Genomic DNA, 15,612 nt, shown 5'->3' with positions numbered 1-15,612 from the left:
CAAAGTTTCAATGCATTGATGCAAATTGAGTCATGCATATGTTTCTATTGATAGGCTTGGCAGGATATACCAAGGCTTGACAGGACATATCAGTGGTCATAAGACATGTCTGAGTGATTCGTCTACCATCACCTGGGCTACTGCCCAGCCTACATCAACTGGAGCACAGTGGGCAATTTTGGAGCTGGTTCAAAAAAGCAGTTGAGAAATTACAATGACATGTTACATGCCCCAAGATCAATGAATTCCCATTTAGATAGCTTCTAAGTTCTCATTGATCTTTAAGAATGTAATCTTCAACTGAAAATAATTGCAAGCAAGGGATATTGCCGGACCAAAGAGTCCCAGACTGGAGAGGTACAACCTGTAGTCGGTGTTCTACTCAAACTGACCAGTTTAAAAACTGGTTCAAGTCTAAAGGCTTTACCAGTATCGAGAGGCAGTTAAAACTGTCCACAAAATGTTAGTATACAAGTAAATTACACACGTGTTTATACACACAAGCAGCTGAAAAAGCTGGTAGCTCATTGTGAAAACTCAAAACATCATTCTTCCCTCGCACGATGTGATCATGCAGTTGTTTGTGTTGCTGCACAGGTAAATGATTTCAGGAGGCATCCACACCAATAAGTCACAATAAAGTTTAAATTAGCACTATTAAAGATGTGGTTAATACACACTACACTTCTTTTCCTTAATCCAACCTGTATTCCCAAGGCTTTTCCAGTACATGTATTATTCCCTAGCTGACAGGGTAAACTGATGACTGCCCACAGTGATCTTTGGATCAAAGCAGTGCACGGAAATGAGACCAGAATTAACCACAGTAAACAGGGTTGAACTGTTAATGGATAAACCTGCAAACAGTGAGAAATATTCAAATAAATAGTTTATAAGATGCAAACCATTACATACCCCTAAAGAGCAGAGCTCAACGGGTGTAGTTAAGCAACCATGGTCAACCAATGAAGTAAGAGCCAGTATCAAGCTAAAGTAAAAGACTTACACAAATGCAAGGAAAGTGGAAATTCAGCAAAGAGGGGAGGCTATAAAAAGCAACAGGGGGATACAAGGATGCTAAAAAAGAATATGAAAAAAATATTGCAAGGTATATCAAAGCTAACAGGAATGTTTTTAATATAAATGTATTAAGAGCAAGAGATTGGTACAGAAATGGGGAATGGAAAATATGGGTCCAACAAAGACAGATGAGGGCGACACTATAATGGATAATAAGGAAACAGCAGACTTGTTTAATGTGTGTTGTATCATTTTTCACCGTGGAGAAAGAGGACAAAATATCAGAGTGCAAGGGGACCTAAAAATAGATCAAGGAGAGGAATTTATTAGGTTTAAAATGAGTTAAAAAATGGTAATCGAAGAAATATGGGACTTAAGATAGACAGATCTTTACAACCTGATGTTTTCCAACCTGTATTAAAAGAAATATGAGGGAATTGTAGATGCTTTAGTCATAATTTTTCAAACCTCTCTAGATTCAGGAAACATAGAAAATAGGTGCAGGAGTAGGCCATTCGGCCCTTCAATATGATCATGGCTGATCATGCAACTTCAGTACCCCATTCCTGTTTTCTCTCCATACCCCTTGCTCCCTTTAGCTGTAAGGGTCATATCTCACTCCCTTTTGAATATATCTAACGAATTGGCCTCAACAACTTTCTGTGGTAGAGAATTCCACAGGTTCACAATTCTCTGAATGAAGAAGTTTCTCCTCATCTCGGTCCTAAATGGCTTACCTCTTATTTGGAATTGTGCCTCTGGATTGGAAAATTGCAAACGGCGGCAGTATTTAAAAAGGAAGGGAGAAACCAAATCATTGCAGCCCTGTCAATTTAACATTAATTGTGGGCAAGTTACAGGATTTTATCATCAAGGTCAGAGTGACTGAACACTTGGACAAGTATCAGCTAAATGTGTCTGCCAAATCTAGTTGAATTTTTAGAGGTTGTCACGAACATGGTGGATAGGGGAGTGTCAATGGATGAAGGCATTTGATAATGTACTGCACGAGATTATTAGCAAAATAATGAGAGCACACGGTATTGGAGATAACCTTGTGACAAGGGTTGGTAATTGGTTGGGAGACAGAGATTTGAAATAACGTGTTAATTCTTTGATTGGTGGGATGTGACAAGTGGTATTCCCCAGGGGTCTGTACTGGGGTCTCAGCTTTTTGCCATATATATTAATAACCTGGATGAAGGAATATGTTTGCAGATGACACTAAGTTAGGATACACAGTGTGTTTTGCAGATGGGATCATGCAGTTACAGACAGACTAAGTGAATGGGGAAGGCAATACAGATGGAATTCACTATAGGAAAGTGCGATATCATCCACTCTAGATCTGAGAAAGCCAAATTGGAATATTTTATCAAAAATGAGAGACTGGAAGCTGTGGAGGAGCAAAGCAATTTGGGCGTCCATGTACATATATCACTAAAAGCTAGCATACAGGTATGAAAAGTCATCAAAAAGGCTAATCGCATGTTGGCCTTTATCTGAAGGGAGTCTTGTTAAATTATGAAGACAGGTTGCAATAAACTTGGTTTGCATTTCCATAAGTTGCAGTAAAAATCAGCCATAATCTAGTTGAATGGCAGAATAGGATCGAGGGGCTGACTGATCAACTCCTGTCCCTATGTCCTGGGCTAACTTCCAGATTCCCTAGTGTTAGCCTCTGCTTAGCATTTTGCTATATCTGCAGGGCTGTGACTGGGAATTGGTGCTTGAAGTTACAAACTCACTATTACAACTCTCAACCCACTGGGGCACCAATATGGAACATAAAATATAACATGACAATGGAGCTTTTCACGTAACAAAGACGTCCCAGTGCACTGCAATATCAAACACCCACACACTCTTTTATAAGGGCCATTACTTTTATTTGCCAAATCTTTTTTGTGTGTTTGCCAAGAGTGATGATAAAGTAGTAAGGCACCCCAACACAGGGAAGTCTTAAATAAAAATGTTACTGGATGGCCCTCTCCTTTTAAAAGGGCTTTCCTCTGCTGTTCTACCATCAGTGCTTTTCATCCAAAGGCCAACCTTGCAAAGGGTTGTTGTACCCCTACTGATGTCATTTTTTTTTAAAAGGTGGCAGTCCCTCACTATCTGCTGGCACCCAATAGTGAGGCCTCTGATCTCCATTCTCTGCACTCCCTAAGTTAAGCTCTGGCAAAAATATTTAAACCAGGGTTCAGCGTATATTCATCGTGCACAGTCAGCAAGTTCAAACACCGTGGAAACAAACACTAGGCACCTATACACATGACATGGTTTGACATTAAAAATCTGGTTGCATTAAAGTAGTGTAGGTAGACTGGCCGAGAAATTTGTCTTGGGCGGTGGCACACAGCAGCGGTATCGGATTGGCAGTCTGTTATACGCAGTGCCTGATGGTAACTTCCACTACAGTCAATGGAATGGTATTTCTAGGCCACTGTGTTTTTGCAAAGCTTTGCGAGGATGTTTCTTTCGGTGGCATGACTGTAATATTTGTGGGTTGACTGGAAGATTTAGGTGAAACATATGAGGAGTTGTAGACAGGAGTATCAACGACGCAGTGGTCACATTTGCAAGTTAAGAAGTGTCCTGTATGTAAACTTGCCAAATGGTTCTGGCAGCTGGCACAGTGTCCTCCTCTTCGACCATTTCTGGTTCCCCCTGCTCCTCTTTGTGGTCCCCGTGATGTGGCTGGGATCCTTTCTCTGCTACCACCTCTGTGATGATGTCTCTATGCAGTTGCACAGCATGCAGCACGCAACTATAATTATGGAAATGTTAGCTGGGCTGTACTGCAGAATACCTCCAAATTAATCCCAGCACCTAAAGCCTTGCTTCAACATTTCAATGGTGTGTTCAATGATTACTTGGTTGAACAGATACACCTTATATTACGTGTGTTCAGCTGGTATCTTGTGATGCTGAAAGATGTAATTAATCATGGCTGCAGAGGACAGCCTTGATCGGGCCAGAGCCACCAAAAAAGAGTTGCTTTTCAGAATCGAAACTGGTGGGATGATGAACTGCCTTAAAATGAAGGCATTGTGACAGCAGCCTGGGAAGTGAGTATTGATGTGTGTATTGTGGTGCTGATGGATGCCAATGAGTAGTTGAATTTTTACTGATTTTGTGTGCAGTGGCCTTGGGTAAAGGAACAGGTAAAGCCAAATAGGTGCAATCTACAACCCCTAGACTTCCAGCACTCCTGCCACTCTGTAAAGTCTCACACTCTTTCACATTGCTATCGATTTTCAATGCGAAGAAGATGAAATTGTTTGTTCGAGCAAACTAACATCAGTCACTTGCCTTGTACATTTCTGATGTGTTGTTTGATGTAATTTGCTGATGCCCTCAGAGGCAACCTGGAATGCAACCTAAGCATAAATGTTAAGGAAAGTTGTAACTTTGACAGCCATTGGCAGTGTGACACTTGTGGAGGAGTTTGGCTGTAGATTAGCAAGGAGTGTACAGCATAACTTTGATATGGTGAACTTTGTAAACTGAAGCTTCCACCAGCACTGCTCTTGAAACAATGCTGAGCACCTCGAGTCTCGTCGCTAAGAGCATGCAGAAAGCAAGCACAGGCAGCGGAAGGTGCGTGCGGCAAACCAGACTCCCCACCCACCCTTTCCTTCAATGACAGAGACTGTAATTCCCATATTGGACTGTTCAGTCACCTAAGAACTCACCTTTAGAGTGGAAGCAAGTCTTCCTTGATTTCAAGGGACTGCCGATGATGCTGTTACAATGGTGACAATAACAACTTGTATTTATATAGCATCTTTAACGTGCTCCTATATGGCTCAGAGACGTGGACTATATACAGCAGACATCTCAAAGTGCTGGAGAAGTACCACCAACGCTGCCTCCGCAAGATCCTGCAAATCCACTGGGAGGACAGACGCTTCGACGTCAGTATTCTCGCTCAGGCCAACATCCCCAGCATCAAAGCACTGACCACGCTTGACCAGCTCCGTTGGGCGGGCCACATTGTCTGCATGCCTGACACGAGACTCCCTAAGCAAGCGCTCTACTCGAAACTCCTACACGGCAAGCGAGCCCCAGGTGGTCAGAGGAAACGTTTCAAGGACACCCTCAAAGCCTCCTTGACAAAGTGCAACATCCCCACTGGCACCTGGGAATTCCTGACCCAAGACCACCCAAAATGGAGGAACAGCATCCGGGAGGGCGCTGAGCACCTCGAGTCTCGTCGCCGAGAGCACGCAGAAACCAAGTGCAGACTGCGGAAGGAGCATGCGGCAAACCAGGTTTCCACCCACCCTTTCCTTCAACAACTGTCTGTCCCACCTGTGACAGAGACTGTAATTCCCGCATTGGACTGTACAGCCCCCTGAGGACTCAGTTTTAGAGTGGAAGCAAGTCTTCCTCGACTTCGAGGGACTGCCTATGATGATGATTAATGAAATAAAACATCCCAAGGTGCTTCACAGGAGTGTTATAAAACAAAATTTGAAACCAAGCAATATAAGGAGAAATTAAGGCAGATGACTAAAAGGTCAAAGAGGTGGGTTTTAAGAAGCATTTTATAGGAGGAAAGAGAGGCAGAGAGGCGAAGATGTTTAGGGAGGGAATTTCAGCGCTTAGGGCCTAAGCAGCTGAAGGCACGGCCACCAATGGTTGAGCGATTAAAATCAGGGATGCTCAGGAGGGCAGAATTAGAGGAGTATAGATATCTCGGGGGTGGTGTGGGGCTGGAGGGGATTACTGAGCTTGGGATGGGGAGGCCATGACAGGATTTGAAAACAAAGATGAGAATTTGTTAATGCTTAACTGGGAGCCAATGTAGGTCAATGAGCATAGGGGTGATGGGTGAATGGGACATAGTGCGAGTTGGGTAATGGTTAACGGGTGTTTTTGTGATTAGAAGGCTGTTTCCAGTGGAGTTCCACAGGGCTCAGTACTCGATCCCTTGCTTTTTGTAGAATATATTATTGATTTAGACTTAAATATAGGGGCTTTGATAAAGAAGTTTGCAGATGATACAAAAAATTGGCTGTGTGGTTGACAGTGAGGAGGAAAGCTTTAGACTGCAGGAAGATAGCGATGGACTGGTCAGCTGGGCAGAAAAGGCGAAAATGGAATTCAATCTGGAGAAGTATGAGGTAATGCATTTAGAGAGGTGCAACAAGGCAAGGGAATACACCTTGGGATTAATTTTCCACATGGGCGATTTTTGGCATATTTGAAGAGGTATGTCCGATTATTTTGTGGCCTGACTGCGGCAGAAAAAAAAGTTGAGAGTTTCACTGGTTTTAACGTTGAATTTGGCGTGGCGCACATTGGCCTTAAGCTCTGTGGGTGGAGCTTAATGCCTGCGCCAAAAACTCACGTTGCCAGGGTAACGAGGGACGCTCTGAAGGGCTGAGGCTGGGAACGGAAATTGACCAAAGGCTGAGGCTGGGCTGGAAACGGAAAATTACGCCACTGCATATCCCGGGCCGAAAGGCCCTCCACTCCGGCCGGTGCCACTCTGATCACCATATTACAGGAAAGATGTGATTGCACTAGAGAGGGTACAGAGGAGATTTACGAGGGTGTTGCCAGGACTGGAAAATTTTAGATATGAGGAAAGATTGGATAGGCTGGGGTTGCTTTCCTTGGAACAGAGGAGGCTGAGGGGAGATTTAATTGAGGTGTATAAAATTATGAGCAGCCTAGATAGAGTGGATAGAAGGATCTAGTTCCCTTAGCAGAGGGCTCAATAACCAGGGGGCATAGATTTAAAGTAGTTGGTGGAAGATTTACAGGGTAGATGAGGAAAAACATTTTCATTAGAGGGTGGTGGGGGTTTGGAACTCATTGCCTGAAAGGGTGGTAGAGGCAGAAACCCTTATCACATTTAAGAAGTACTTGGATGTGCACTTAAAGAGTGGTAACCTACAGGGCTACGGGCCTAGTGCTGGAAGGTGGAGCTAGGCTGGGCAGCTCTTTTTCAACCAGCACAGACACAATGGGCCAGATGGCCTCCTTCTGTGTTGTAATTTTTCTATGATTCTGATTTAGGACATGGGTAGCAAAGTTTTTGACTTCAAGTTTACATAGGGTGGAACGTGGGAGGCCAGCCTGGAGTGCATTTGAATAGTCAAGTCTTGAGGTAACAAAGGCATGGATGAGGGTTTCAGCAGCGGATGAGCTGAGGCAGGGGCGGAGTCGGGCAATGTTACAGAGGTGGAAATAGGCGGTCTTAGTAATGATGCAGAAATGTGGTTGGAAGCTCATTTCAGGGTCATGTATGACACCTAGGTTGTGAACATTCTGGTTCAGCCTCAGGCAGATACTAGTGATGGAGTCAATAGCTGGGGAACTGAGTTTGTGGCGGGCACTGTAAACAATGGCTTCGGTCTTCCTAATATTTAGTTGGGAGAACATTTCTGCTCGTCCAGTACTGGATGTCGGACAAGCAGTCTGATAATTTAGAGATAGTGGAGGGGGTCAAAAGAAGTAGTGGTGAGGTAGAGCTGGGTGTCATCAGCAGACATGTGGAAACTGACGCTGAGTTTTCGGATGATGTCATCGAGGGACATCATGTAGATGAGAAATAGGAAGAGGCTAAGGATAGATCCTTGAGAGGCACCAGAGGTAATGATGCGGGAGTGGGAAGAGACGCCGTATCAGATGATTCTCTGGCTACGATTAGATAGATAAGAATGGGACCAGGCGAGTGTAGTCCCACTCAGATAGACGACGGTGGAGAGGTGTTGGAGGAGGATGGAGTGATCACCCGTGTCAAAGGTTGCAGATAGGTCGAGAAGGATGAGGAGGGATAGTTTACTTTTGTCACAGACATATAGGAGGTCATTTGTGATTTTGATAAGAGCCGTTTCGTTCCTGTGGCAGGGTGGAAACTGGTTTGGAGGAATTCAAACGTGGAGTTCTGGAAAAGATGGGCACGGATTTGGGACGACTATTATGATAATAGAGTTCAATGGTAACCCTAAAGCAGCCACCCGTATCATAAGTACCACCCTCCCTTAAAATAAAAGAGTAATTCCAGTAAGAATTATATAACAAGGCGTATTCCACAAAAGTGTATTACTACAATGGGTTCTACCTATAATCTTGTCTAGATACCTCATAATCCCTCCCAGCAGCTTTGCATCCTATGCTAAACAATGATGTTTCACCAAAAATAACGATCTAAAGTTGATGAAAATTAAAATTAACCTGGAAAAACAAATGTATATACACTGCAATACAGTATAAAGTGAATGCACAATTTAGCAACTGGGTGACTTCAGCAATTGTTTATTTTTTTTAAAGCTTACTCCTCATTATGGGCTCAATTTCCCCCAGTGATTTGCGTCATTTTTTTGGCCTAAGTTAAAAAAATACAAGTTTCCCAATCAATGTGCACCAGCGTAACTCAGTTAGTTACGATTTTTTAAAGTTCGTTTTTTTTGAGTCATGGGGGCGTAACCTGCCGCCCGCGCCAATTCTGGCCATTTAGGCAAGTTTGGCCAGCTCCGATTTACTCCAATTCTTCTTAGGCCGGCGTATGTGGCCTCTGTAGAAAAACCTTCTGGTGATTTAAGAAAATTGGCGCAGGTAAGGAAAGCAACGCAGCAGATGCCCGGACAGCAGTAGCAGGAGAGGTGAGAGAGAGTGGGAGAGAGCAGTGGGGGGGGAAAACTTTCGGGTATAGTTAGGAGCGGGGACCGGGAGGCTATGGATAGGTGCCGGGACCAGGAGGCCATTCGGCCTGGGATAGGTACGGGGACTGGGACAGGGGAAGCCATTCGGCCTGGGATAGGTGCGGGGACTGGGATCGGGGAGGCCATTCGGCCAGGGATAGGTGCGGGGACGGGGACCGGGGAGGCCATTCAGCCAGGGATAGGTGCGGGGACTGGGACCGGGGAAGCCATTCGGCCTGGGATAGGTGCGGGGACTGGGACCGGGGAGGCCATTCGGCCAGGGATAGGTGTGGGGACTGGTAGGGGGAGGCCATTCGGCCTAGGATAGGTGCGGGGACTGGGACTGGGGAGGCCATTTGGCCAGGGATAGGTGTGGGGACTGAGGCTAGGCAGCGGCAAAATGAAGAATTCAAATGGGGAAACTTGGATGATTTTTTTGGGCGCAATTGGGCCCCCAAAAAAACGGGCGGAACTCTTCAAGTACGCCAAAGAACAGCTTTGGGGAAACTTGAGCCCTTTAATATCAGGACAGATATTACAAGATCAATCTCTGCAGTGTGAGTGCAAATTCATAAAACCTACAAATCTTCTGCACCACTATGCACATTTCTAGATCTGCTGAAAAATATTTAATGTATAGAATTTTCCTTGGCTGAAAAGTGCACCAATGTGGGCAAGTGAGCATACAATCAATAAATGCTGTGGAGACCACCTCCCTTATAGCGTGGCTGGATTACAGAACATTGGAACAATGTAACACAATTCTGCTGCACGCGTTTGTGTACACATGCTTGCTTTTAAGTCATAATCTACAACTTTGTTGCTGCACCATGGTCAATAAAAAGGGCTTTATAGTACAGCGAATCTATAAAATTAGCCATAAAAAAGGGATAATTAGTTTACAAGGAAGGGTTGTGCTGAATCGCCACTGTGCAGCCACAGCAGAAAACAGCCTCTGTTTCCAGTGGCAACGTTTATACTGTCTCAAAGGCAATGGCAATCCTTACCTTTTTAGGTACATCTCACTGGAAGCAATGGTGCCTCCTCTTTACTGATAATTGCAATAGTACGTCATCTCACAAACCAACCCTCCCCCACCTGGCCCTGTGAGTCTCTCTCTCTCTGTCTCCCCGCACTTTACATGTTGTTTTTGTTAGCTTTCCAGAAGGAGGGGAAGGAACACAGAGCATTTAATTCAAACTCCTTGGCAGATGTCTTTTCTCCGTGCCCTGGATCTTGGATCTAAAGTCATCACAATAATTCCTGTAGTTAGTCCGACGCTGAGCTATTTTGTTTTGTTCCCCTAAAGGGATGCTCTACTGATTTTAGATCCAGGCAATGGGGTCCAATGCCAGTCTGAGACCCAGCTGTAAATTGCAATGACGAGCAGTAAAGTATCCCCATAGGATGACTGGCCATTAAGCTGGTGAGAATGTTTCGGAAACTTGGTGAATGCTCACAGTCTAATCCCGACAGTTCAAAGTTGCTTTAAGTGTTTAAAAAAATGAAACTTGAATTAATCAATATAAATAACCCAGCAAAGTGAGAATTTAGTTGCCCAAAAAATTGATGATCATATAATGAATTAAGGGTAGACTGTATTTCCACCATATCACTGCTAAAATACATTTCACTTAAATCTCCAAGTTAATAGGAACCTATTGGCTTGGAGATACCTAATGTAATGTGTAACTTCTTAACAAAATATTCAGGATATTAAAGTTAACATACTTTTAACCTTCTCAAGTTAGGAATGTTACAATATGATTTTTGGGTTATAACTTGAAAAACATCAGGATCTATCAACAATTACCATACTGGTGAGTCCAGTAATATATGCTGCAATGATAATATGAAGCCTTGATAACAGAACCAGATTACTGAACATTCATTTTCCAGCAAGCGTAATCTTCTTTGTCAAGGGAGAACCAGTTGATGTGGTATATTTGGACATTCAGAAGGCTTTCGACAAGGTCCCACACAAGAGATTAATGTGCAAAGTTAAAGCACATGGGATTGGGGGTAGTGTGCTGACGTGGATTGAGAACTGGTTGGCAGACAGGAAGCAAAGAGTAGGAGTAAATGGGTACTTTTCAGAATGGCAGGCAGTGACTAGTGGGGTACCGCAAGGTTCTGTGCTGGGGCCCCAGCTGTTTACATTGTACATTAATGATTTAGACGAGGGGATTAAATGTAGTATCTCCAAATTTGCGGATGACACTAAGTTGGGTGGCAGTGTGAGCTGCGAGGAGGATGCTATGAGGCTGCAGAGTGACTTGGATAGGTTAGGTGAGTGGGCAAATGCATGGCAGATGAAGTATAATGTGGATAAATGTGAGGTTATCCACTTTGGTGGTAAAAACAGAGAGACAGACTATTATCTGAATGGTGACAGATTAGGAAAAGGGGAGGTGCAACGAGACCTGGGTGTCATCAGTCATTGAAGGTTGGCATGCAGGTACAGCAAGCGGTTAAGAAAGCAAATGGCATGTTGGCCTTCATAGCGAGGGGATTTGAGTACAGGGGCAGGGAGGTGTTGCTACAGTTGTACAGGGCCTTGGTGAGGCCACACCTGGAATATTATGTACAGTTTTGGTCTCCTAACTTGAGGAAGGACATTCTTGCTATTGAGGGAGTGCAGCGAAGATTCACCAGACTGATTCCTGGGATGGTGGGACTGACCTATCAAGAAAGACTGGATCAACTGGGCTTGTATTCACTGGAGTTCAGAAGAATGAGAGGGGACCTCATAGAACCGTTTAAAATTCTGACGGGTTTAGACAGGTTAGATGCAGGAAGAATGTTCCCAATGTTGGGGAAGTCCAGAACCAGGGGTCACAGTCGAAGGATAAGGGGTAAGCCATTTAGGACCGAGATGAGGAGAAACTTCTTCACCCAGAGAGTGGTGAACCTGTGGAATTCTCTACCACAGAAAGTAGTTGAGGCCAATTCACTAAATATATTCAAAAGGGAGTTAGATGAAGTCCTTATTACTAGGGGGATCAAGGGGTATGGCGAGAAAGCAGGAATGGGGTACTGAAGTTGCATGTTCAGCCATGAACTCATTGAATGGCGGTGCAGGCTAGAGGGCTGAATGGTCTACTCCTGCACCTATTTTCTATGTTTCTATGTTTCTATGTTTGTCCAAAGTTCAAAAGGTAGCAATCATTCAATTTTCTGCTATCTATTGTAATTATTACAAGCAGAGAACGATGCGATACAATTATCAAAGGTTTCAGTTATCATTATTGAAACACAAATGTTATTCCCTTGAGATGAAAGAAATTCAGTTTTCAACTAAAGCAATACAAATAACATTGCTGGATTGTGATGTAAACATCAATTGTTTTAGTAAGATGATTCAACAAGAACACCCTCACCACCTTGGGGCACCAATTTGGTAAGTTTTCAAGGGCTAGACTTACCCAAGAGACCCTCAACGCCCGCCCAGAAAAAACGCTAATGTTTTGCAACTAACACTGGCGAAAATTTCCATTATTAAGTTCAAATAAACTGCCTAGCGAGAAAATGGATCTTGCACCAGTATTCTCGGCGGTTTTTCGGCAGTTAAAAGTGAAACTAAGTGAAACGAGCAGTTCTTAAAAATGTTTTTTTAATTTATTCAGAGGCTGTGGTTGGGCCTAGGGAGGGGAGAAAACTTTTTTTTTAAATGTTCAAAAAAAATTTAAAAATAACATTCCCAAGACACTTTTAAAGTTAATCACCGTTTTACAATTAAAAATAAATAAATAAAGAACCTTTAACTTACCATTCTTTGCAGATTACTCACCTACCGCCTTGTTTAAGCAGCTTTCACCGGACAGTTCCCTTGGTGATCTGGACGGGCTTCCGTTGAGGCCAAACCTACGCCCTGGCGATTTTCTCGCCGGTTTGCTCCCAGCGGGCGTTGAGATTTGGACGGTATCATTCAAAACTAAGGGGTAACTTCTGCCGGGCGGTTTCTTTCTCAAAAACAGCTGTACCATCGAGAAAACCACCAAAAATGATGGTGAAAGTTTAGCCCACATGAGCTTTTGTTTCGTGTTTTCAGGTTCATTCTGTCTGTGCTCAGAAAACCTTATGGTCCAGAAATTCAACTGTGCCGAAAAACGGGCATGTGATGGTGTTCCTGGTGGTGGTCCAGCTCTGCAGGTGGCCAGAGGGACTTTTCCTCTATTCTGTGCCTCGGCTGGTGATGAAGGAAGTTGAGAAACCTTCTATCAGTGAAACCAACAACCTTACCTTACCTCGTTTTGGCATCTTTTCCTGAAGACATGATTTAAAAAAAAATAATAATAGTTTCTATTTTTGCATTCACCATATTAACTGTCTCAAAAAATATTCCATGGCCATCTGATGCTATCCTTCACACTTCTCTCCCCCAATCTCCTCCCACACCCCACACTGTTTAAGCTCCCCCCCCCCGGCCCTAATTGTGGGTGCATTTCCTACCCCTAAAGTACTTCCCTTTCCCCTAAAACCCATGCTGCAAGGGCAGCTACCTGGGCCCACTGCCCATCCCCCAACCATGCTTGCTCACCTTCATCGCTGAGCGTCGGACTTACCTCCCAGATCGACCTTCCTGCTGCCAAGCCTTTCGCTCCCCACTGTACGCGGCCGCCTCAGCTGATCGGGCCTTCCTCCCTTCGGCGACGTCCTGGCCTCCATCCCTCTGGCAACGTTCAGGCCTCCCCCCGGCCGCTGGCCCCACTCAACTGCGGAGCCCCCGGCGAGCACATGGTGTGCACAATGGCTCTGGACATTCTGACCTCTCTGAGCTCTCCTCCTACCATGAATTGGACCCCTGGCCATCCCAATGCCTGCCCTCAGTCTGGAGCTAATACCTGGGAGAGGGAAATATTACCTCAACTCTCTCACCCCCACTTTCCACGCTCCGGATTTCACACCATCTCACCGAAAGACGCTGCTCAGCGTCGACCTTACGGCTCGCATCCCACCGAAGGCAACTATGCCCATACAGCAGAGCCTGGCCTACAGTCGCCTTGGACCCCCTTGCCACTGCACCAAGACCTTGCTCTTCTAAGCCCGTGTGATAGCTGGTGTGCAACGGCCACTCCACATTAAACGAACTCACGCACAGGCATCTTCCACCCTTCAAAATGAAGTTCGGGACTGGGAACATCAGGACCCTCATAGACAACTCCAACAGCAACAGGCCGGAATGTCACACTTGGAAGATGCTTGGAAAGTGAACAGTTGTGAGATGGGAGCTTTTATCGCGTTTTTGCAGCTGTCAAGTAATGAAATGATTGCATGGCCATTCAACTACACCCTGCTTACCTAGTGTAATCTGCAAGCAGGATGTACACCGTGGGCAACCTGGTAAACTCTGAAGGTGAGCTGAAAATAGCGGGATCCTGAGCCGCTGTCAAAAAAAAAAACATTTTCCCACCCGACCCGCCATCGATCGCATCCGCTGACCCCTCCTGCAAAATTCTACCCTATATGTGCATTTTGCATCTGAAAAACAGGCAGGAAGCAATTAATGATGTCTGTTTTACTGTAGCATTTCGTGCTAAGAACACTGCTGTCCTGGCTGAGATGAGCCAGTTCAGCACAGATCAGGCACTGACCCTGGTCTGTATGATTCAAATACTCACTAGATAAACACATTGAGCCACTGGGGAAGCACTAGGAATTACAGTTTTAAGGATAAGTACAGATAAAGATAACTGTAAAGATGCTGTGATGGTTCCTAAACTGCTGAACATAATGATTCCTTAGTTGCTGGAACCAAGAAAAAAGCAGTGTAAACTTTACGATTTAGCATTCCTGGCATAACCAGAGTGCATATTGGGAATTCAGACATTGACATCTTCAAAATTAAGCAGCCAACACAATTGTCATTACTGGCCAGGACACCAGAAGAATGCCCTGCTTTTCTTCAAATAATTCCAGGGGATCTTTAGCATCCACCTACGTGTTAGCTCAGATTACGTGTTCAAGTCCTGGAGTGGAGCTGGATTCCACAACCTTCAGAGGTAACAGCTAGCCTCCGTGTGGAGTGCAGTGAGACAGCAGCTTTATATATAATGAAGCTCCACGGGAAACATCAGTGATAGCTGCTATCAAGTGTTGCGGGTGATGCGATATCATACTGATTGCAAGGAGTTTGCATTATCACTGCGAGCAGTTGTTAAAGCTGATGTCTCTTCATGCTGAGCGTGGATATCACTAGTTACTGTGATCAGTCACTATAGGTGGTGTCTCTTCATGCTGAGCGTGGGTATCACTAGTTACTGTGATCAGTCACTTTTGATGGTGTGACTCCATGCTGAGTGACGGATGGCAAAAAATATCACAACACTAAATTCCTTTGTACAGACTAAACTACTAAACACATTTATTTAAAAATAAAACAATTTGCTGCAGCATAAAATAAAAGTCAAAAATACTATACTAAATATTAAACTGGGAAAACTAGTTTAACAGTCTGCTGTTTGCCTCACTCCTCTTGGCAAATGTGATGATATAGTATACTCCTAAGGAGAGAGAAAAGGAAATAGGGCTGGTAATCTCACTGTTTTTGAGTTATTCTCACACTTATATTACAAATTGTCCACCTCTATTTTTGTTTGAAAGCCCAAGTTTATGCTATAATTTTGCATTTTTACACTATATTTGAAAATAAAAACTTGTATAAATCTCAGCAGCTTAGTTGTGGAGATCACTCAGCAAAACATGATGAGAGACAATTCTCTCCAACAATTTCCCTTAAATTCAACTGTGGAACCTGGCAACTCTCAAGGGACAGAAAGGGACCAAACAAACTAAAAACATTGTTGGCTGAATAAACTAACATTTTTTTAAGTTGAATTTACAAACTCAGACTTAAACTCAGATTTCTAAAATGTCCAAAATCTTTAAAAAGAATGAAAATGAGTCACTGAAGGGTGAAGTTGAAACTGCA

At 44.1% G+C, this 15,612-nt stretch overlaps 1 protein-coding gene across 4 annotated transcripts in view; it reads right to left on the bottom strand.

Moving 5' to 3' along the window:
- LOC139278583 (copine-8) overlaps window positions 1-15,612 on the bottom strand; it is a 435,806-nt gene that overhangs the window by 141,604 nt on the left and 278,590 nt on the right. The gene's annotated exons all lie outside the window — the stretch shown is intronic.

The sequence above is a fragment of the Pristiophorus japonicus genome, chromosome 13 (genome assembly GCF_044704955.1).
Source record: "Pristiophorus japonicus isolate sPriJap1 chromosome 13, sPriJap1.hap1, whole genome shotgun sequence".
Lineage (NCBI taxonomy): Eukaryota > Metazoa > Chordata > Chondrichthyes > Pristiophoridae > Pristiophorus > Pristiophorus japonicus.
Note: the sequence above shows the minus strand (reverse complement) of the source record. Positions and strands in the feature narration are given on the sequence as shown.